Source organism: Nicotiana attenuata, unplaced genomic scaffold, assembly GCF_001879085.1.
Source record: "Nicotiana attenuata strain UT unplaced genomic scaffold, NIATTr2, whole genome shotgun sequence".
Classification (NCBI taxonomy): Eukaryota; Viridiplantae; Streptophyta; class Magnoliopsida; order Solanales; family Solanaceae; genus Nicotiana; species Nicotiana attenuata.
The window spans coordinates 76,256-84,321 of NW_017674015.1; positions in this window are offsets into that span (position 1 = coordinate 76,256).

Here is an 8,066-nt window from a genome sequence, read left to right on the forward strand (position 1 = left end):
AACACATAGAAAGCATGCCTATAGGGGTTCTAACTCAAATCTGAATAGCCTCACTGGCTTATGAGTCTAAAATTAGCACAAATAATGCGTTACTAACAGCAGAACTCGTGTTTTTCTAAATTTCATTTTTAACTGGCAGCTTCCCTTTAAATCAACATGTAATCAGTTCATTTTCTTATTTCTGAAATCTGTAGACATCATGCCTATAGGTTTTCGTCTATCACTTAGGCAAGCCTTAGGGTAAAAGTTATAAACTGCAACAATCTTTATTAATTTCAACCAGCGGGCAGGTCTAATTCAGACTTCTTATCTGAAAATATGTGATAAATCAGCCTGCTTTAACTTTTAAGTTTAATCAGACCTTAATCAGTACGTGCAAGACATGCTAAACTATATGCTTTCTCTGATCTAAGGAGGTCTGTTTGAGCCTTATGTGTTTGAATGCCTTTCCCATATTTGCTCTATGAGTTTTGGTTGTCGCCCTAGAATTTTGTCCTTTTAAAACTATAAAACCCCATACCCTTTCCCTTTAGGATTAGTAGTCCCAAATGCCTCCGGGACTGATAGGATTGGGGCGGTAATAGCATGCAATAAGTGAAACGAGACCATTCCGCGTTTAATACCTTAACGGGGTGGGAAAGGGTAGATATGGATATGATGACCACCGATAACACCACGTGTATTAGTGGTTACCGGGTGTTGTGTGGGGTGATCCATATTATTTATAAACCTAGAACCCCTCTCTCCTTTACTTGTTTGTTTCATTGTTTATTTTCAAATTTCTCAAACTATTTTTTTTCTCTCAAAATTCAGCTTTTCTTTCGTTTCTTTTCACTCCATCTATTTGCAACCGTTATGTGAAAATCCCCTCTTTTTTGAAGCCTTATTTGTCTATATGTTATTTGTACCCTAAAGTCACAACAATAGCTTGGCCGGGAACCACACTAGTGGATTCAGAGGGGTGCCTAACACCTTCCCCTTGGAATAATTTCAAGCCCTTACCCAATCTGTGGTTATCCAAACAAAACCCTTCTTAGTGTCCTAATGCACTTTAATCATTAGGTGGCGTCTCTTCATTTCTATTAAACCCAATTCCCAAAAGGGAACGAGTTGTCCTCCCAAATGTCATAAATCCGATTTCGCGAGAAAAAGGGGGCATCGACAGCATGGCGACTCTGCTGGGGATTTCTTTTAGGCTTTTACCATTTCAAGCTATTACTGTGACTTTACATTTCTTATGTGTCTTCGTTTGTTTAATCCGTTTAAGCATTTAATTCCTTCTCCTATTGCAAAAACTGACTCGTTTCTTTGTTTCTTCCTTTATTTTTTTTTGCTGCTTTCCTTTACTATTGTTTTTAAATTATGAGGAATTGTTGTATTTATTGCTTTTGTAACGTGCAAATACATGACAACTTGTTTTAATGATTGCATAAGCATGTTTTCAACATCATATTCCACTCGTGCCAAACAAAATACCATAGCAACGCTTATAATGAGTGGTTGCGCCCTTCCAATATTATCACCCCCTAAATCCGGCAAAGGCATATTTGCGGTAAAACCAGTCGATCAACAGTGTAGTCGATAGTTCCGCGCCTTTCCCTCTTGAGTTGTCCGCTCAAGGGTACCAGTCTAATACCCCGTAGAAACCTTACTCTGTTTAATTGTTCATGCATCATGGTCAAACCTAGCCGAGTCAGTTATGTTGTCTGCATAATGACTCTTTAAGATAGCCTTGTCCAAAGTCCACTGGGTTTTCCCAAAACCCAAACGGACACTACCACGTTTTGTGCATTTATTTGGAGAACTAAAATGCTTTTATGCCAATTGTTGATACTAAATAGTCGATTCTGGTGAGGGTAAGGGCCTAACCTTTTTGTCTTGCAGAAATATGAGGCACGAAGTCCCCAGATTCGGCATGGTCACCCACATCCACCCCAAACTGCTAAGCTGGTGGAAGTGATCTTCATTCCAACGATCAGACTCTTGTCCGAAAATACCTCGGAAACCTACCTTCTCTCTTGGAAATTCAACCCAACAACTAAATCATAGAAGCTGCCACCCTATTCTGGGATTGTGATAGGTCTGTGTTCCGCTTCGGAGACATTGAGATGACACCTATGCTCGAGGAAATAAGAGGACTGGCTGGTATACCGTGGGAAACTCCGGGTTTGTTACTGCCGGAAAACCGCAAGGGTAGAGGTTTTCTCAAAATGATAGGTCTAAAGAAGAATCCAGACTTGACATGTTTGAAGGAGCCATACATTCCCTTTGACTACTTGTACGAATGGTACGGTCACAACAAATCTTACCGTACTTATCCTGACGAGTTCGCCCTTACATCATTGGGGCATATCCATCGAAGGGTCTTTGTCTTCATGTTTTGTTTCTTGGGGATGATAGTGTTTCCAATGAAGAAAGCAAGAATCCATACTAGGCTAGCTATGGTCACCAAAACTCTAATGGAAGGAATTGACGGACAACCATTCAGTCTTGTGCCAATGATCATTACGGAAATATACCGAGCCCTAGAAAGGTGTCAATAAGGAGCCAAACACTTTGAGGGTTGTAATCTTCTACTTCAACTATGGTTCGTGGAACATCTCCAAAGGGGTGAGTACCGACAGGAAATCCATCAAAGGGACTGGGACGATCATATCGCTTTCCATCACCCAAAGTGAATGAATTACATGCCCAATATGTTCGCCCAACCAGAGAATGGGTCGAACTCTTTGATAACTTGACTGAGGACCGAGTACAATGGATGTTCGAGTGGTTCCCTACTGAAGAATTCATCGTTTGATCCGGGGATGCGCCATTTCTGATACTGATCGATTTAAGGGGACCTACCGTTATGTCCCTCTCTGAGTTATGAGACAGGCTGGCAGGAAGCAGGTTATACCAAGGGTCGACAAGATGAGTCACTTCCGGGCTGACTTCCAGAATGACGATAGCCCTTACAGGTGCCAGGCTCAGTATATGTGGCATTGCAAAATCGTCTTGGGAAAGGACACCATTGAACAAGACAGATACCATGCTGGTTGTACCCCACACTATTCAGGCTGGCTGGAGGACAATCACAACGGTTTGGGTCAACCCAGGTTTGTTCGAGGTCACAGGATCATCGATGAAAAGGCTGAGGCACAAGTCAAGTACAGCCAACTGCGCAAAAGGATTCGGGAATGTGAAAACGAGCACCGTGAAATACAAGAAGCCAATCAAAAACTAATTGAAGAATGGAAGGATATGACTGTCAACGCCAACAAACGACTGGTCTGTTTAGAGCGGGGTATAGTGGAGCTGGAAAAGAAGTTTCTGAAGAATATCGAGGACTGCCAGAATGCTGAAGGAAATAAAGGTGGACACCTGGCTAGAGCCTACTTGCTGCTAGGACTTCGTGAGCTGGTGAAGCTGTTCGACGGAGCCAACAATGCCGAGTCTGGGGAAGGTCCTTCCGGGACCAAATAGATAGGAATTTCCATTTTCGCTTTATAAGATGTAATAAGGCCAATGGCCATTAGTGACTTTTCCTTTCTTATTATTTAGTGTCGTTTTAGGATTCGTCTACCTTTTTATCAATAAAATGAGGCATTTAGCATTCTAAGTTCTCCAAATTAACTTTTCGCTAGGCCTACCTCGGGCACAACCGAGGTCCCCAAATTAGGACGCGCTTCATATTTCCTGCACTACGTGTTTAAAATATTGCAACATTTCTTACGATCCTTACTGACTTATCACCTTTTGTTTTTTACTTTTTGTGTTTATTCCCCTCCCCAAAAGGTAGTTCGTGAACTCTGGCAATCAGCAATATTTTACAAGATCCAGGGGCCCTCCACCTACTCCTCCTCCCAGTCCTGTCAGACACAAAAAGTAAAAGAAGAATGGAAGATTCGAACAACTCAGCTGAACGGGTAGAGGTCACTCGTGATGCTCTGTTCCCCAAGGAAAATACCATCTCAACTAGAACAAAAAACTATTGAAGTTCCAAAAGAAAGAAGAGAACTTGATCAAGTCCGAATTTAGCAAGTCTGTCATTTTCCCTCACCACTACAGAGTTACTTTCCCAAAACTTAGAATCCCATACCTCCAAAAACATCCCAAAGCAACCCACTCCTCACACCACTGCAATACTTGCCACACTCCCAACAATACTCCACTACTCAACCCGGAACCTTTGAACTCACAAATGACCACTGACACCTAAACACAATACACCCCCATCTACGTGGAGACTGTGCCACACTCCCAGCCCATCTCAAGCATCCGCGAGTCAATGATAAGGACTCGCTCATCAGAAAAATTTGGCCGAAGAGCTTAAAAGGTTGACCACCGGAATTCGAGGCGTTGAAGGGTAGTAAGGGAAATTGAGGGGCTAAATTATGAAGATCTATGCATACAGCCGATGTCGAACGTGCTCGAGGGTTACAAACTCCCAAGTTGGAAATGTTTGATGGTACAGGGGATCCCAGGGTTCACATTAAGAACATACTGTGACAAAGCTGGTCGGGAGTAGGAAGAGATGAGAAGATCCGCATGAAGCTTTTTCATGAGGCCCTGAAATGGAGATGCTCTATCTTGGTACATTAGACAGACCCGAAGAAAGTGGTCGGACTGGGTTAAGTACTGGCGTCCGACTTCATGGATAGATTCATGGTTTTGTGTCAATACGGAAAATGCACCGGATGTGTTCTTACATTCAGAAATTTGGAAGAAGAAACCCAAAGAAACATTCCGCGACGTATGCACTCCATTGGAGATCAGAGGCTGCTTCAAAGTCCGACCTGCTTTAGAGGAAGAACAAATGAACAAGTTTTTCATCCGGCTCAGGATCCGCAATACTATAATGAAAGACTGATGCTGATCGACAATCATAAATTTTACTGACATCTCATCAAGCTAGAGAGAAAAGGATCGAGGAAGGTATCAAAAGTGGTATGGTTAAGAAACTTGGAAGCCTTGCAAGCTACCAATAAGGCTCTACAGTCTGGTGGTACGTCCAAGAAAAGGGACATGGCGCCGTAAAAGGTTGCAACAGGGAACCAAATCACTCTGTCAAATACCGAAATCTTATTCCACATGCCTCCACTTATATATCAGCTCCACTCCAAATTACCAAACACCCTCTACCTTCCTACAACTCCAACCTGCCTACTTATTAATCACCTCGGACCCTCCTACATACCAACCTGCTTCACCCAGATATTCCCAGCCCGCAACGACGTCTACCAAGCTTACAGCACTCAACAATCCCACTATCAATCACTCCCCCTCGTCAAAAACGTTCCTAGACCCCGACCAAATTTCGACCGGCAGACGCTCCCGAAACAGTATAACCCGGCATTGTCGAACCAATTGACACAACTGTAACGAAAGGCCTCAAAGCTGCTATGGGTTACTATTATCACGTTTCCCTATCAACGTGATAACCCCTCGTAAGGACCCTCCTCCAACTCGCGGCTCAACCCAAATTAAAACTATAAGTGCATACCATTTCTCGCCGCCATTCGGTACAAAAGGGCATCAGCCCAATTTGAATGTGAATTCGCTAACATCCGCTCCCTGAGGAATATAGATCTCAGGACATGTATGTTGAACAAACACGAAAGTATCACGTGGCAAAGGGAGCCTGCTTGAATGTCCAAGATAACCTCTACCCAGACCACAAGGTGGAGGTGTTTCACATGTTGAAATAGAGATGATTGGGATCCCAAGGGATCGATCGGTTTTGATCGCAGAAGGCGATGTTCCAAAGAAACCCAAATAGTCACCGCTTAATCCGATTGTAGGTAGCCAGATTCGGGAGCATCTGGAGTTGCCGTGAGGTGAACATGCCACACAACTGTGCGTTTGAAACACCATCCTCTGCGAAGACGCCAAACGCAATTGAGGTCCTGAGTTTGGGCTCCTCTCAAAGGCAACCTGTACCATTGTGAAGTTGCTGTAGTTCTTCTCAAAGCAGGGTGGGCCCCATTCCAGTAAGCGAATGACAGCCGTAACACACATTCCAGCAGCAAAAGCGATATCCATGGGAAGCTACAACAGCCGAGGCAAGAAGGAAAGGGAATAGTCAATGTTCGGGGGACAGTTGCAGCAACAGGGAATGACAAGAAGCCGCAGGGTTTATACCCCGGAACACTTGGCTGAGTCGAGTAAGGCAGATCCTCGGCTGGTCGACAAAAGCCATCACTGAAAACTCTGGGCCCGGACGATGCTCTTGGAGAACAGATAGCAAGCCCAAAGAATAACTCAGTCCATTGATCAGGCGTGAACAAAACACCGGCACAGATTTCTATCCTTGCTTTGTTACGAAGTTCCGATGCACACAAGAATGCCTGTTATAGAGTGCTGAGTGAGGCATATGTCCAATTAAACACCGGGCGGAGAAATGGCGTAACATGGTAGGCCCAGGTATATGGAAAGTCCCTAAGATCACTTTCCACAAAGATGAGCTGGCCACCAGAGGGGTTGAGTCACACAACAAGGCGTATCCACAGTCAACCGTGCCAGTGCGAAGGAATTATTTTATCACAGGGTCCCTAATTGACCGGAGGATCCACCTCAACATTTGTTTCGGCTGGTAACACTTAGGACATTAGGTAAAGGGGCTGCATGAGATTCCAAGGATGGGGCCATCACGTCAAAAGCTTTTCGACGATGCCCAAAGGTCTAGCTATTGGGGAATAGTTAGCTTGTGTGTTGCAAATGGGGCCTACTTTGGTTGATGTTGATTTTCAAGTGATAGACGTGCGCAATCTAACAATCTGTTGGGGACGACATGGATTCATGCCGCAGGGGCCGTAGCATTAACACTACATCAGGCAGTGAAAGTTTGAAGGTGATAACCAGAGAAGTGATCGAATTCATGGCGACGGTAAGCAATCCCATATACCAGTCCCAGAACCATCCCAACATTGGAGGAAGAAGGAGAGGATAGAGGCGGGGAAACTTACCACTACATCGAATGAGTCAATGCCGTCAATAAAGATAAGTGGTGGGATAGACAGAAATTGAAAGCGTATAGTTGAACTGGAGCGGGTATGAACCTGGCAAGGGAGCTTGGCAAGAATCTCAGCAGTAATTCGCTAAGGCCCCATCAGCTCAAAAACAGATGACACCACTTCGGATTGGGGTAAATGAGTAATACCTGGGAAAGAATTCAACGAATGGTCGCCACCCTGCGCCGGTCCTTATATCCATCTGGAGCAGCCAATACCCCGTTGGAGCAACCTTCCAACCTGGCCGAGGTTATCTAGGCGGGTCAGGAAGAAGAAGAAGCCCTGTGCAGGCAATGGAGGGAATCTCGGTGTTCCTAGAAGGAGGACGATGGAATGGGATTGGCTGTGTCAGTATTCGATGGAGGGGGGGAGGAAGGCCCCTTCCATACAGGGTCGTAAGCAGAGGAGCACGGCCTCAATAATTGGGGAGCTATCAGAACCACCAGAGCCTGGCGAGCCTCGGTAGCAAGGCTGAGACAAGCATCATGGCACTATTTTAGTTTAACCAGTTTACTTTCCTTTCAGACATTTTTTACTTTTTGCTAAAGAAAGAGCTCCAATGTTCAAAAACATTTATGGAATTGTACCAAGCATATTCTTCAAATGTATCTTAAATAGAATCTTAGCTCTTATTATTGCTCTCTCATTCTTTACTTATACAGACATTACTATTACGTTATCCTTGATGAAACCAGCAATGACTCGTGACATGCAAACGAGAAAATAGATAAGCCGAGAGGCTGTTTGGGAAGATGATATACCAGAGGTCTTAGAAGTTGAGAAATTGTTGAGACAGGCCTTAGAGTCCACCTGGACGAAACTGAGAATTGGTTAACCTGGGAGTGCAGAAAACATTCAAAGAGACAGCGAATCAGCGTTCGATATTGTCACCATTCAGAAAAGGAAGATAAGCAGAGTTTTCCTACAGAGAGTATGAGGACATTTCGGCTGGTCGTGACGACGACATGACTGGTCTGAGTACATCTATTGTGGCCACAAATTGCCAACTCGATCCAGCCTGTCCACCAGTAAAGCAAGAAAGCTCAGAAAATTCCAAGCCAGGATATGAGTTTA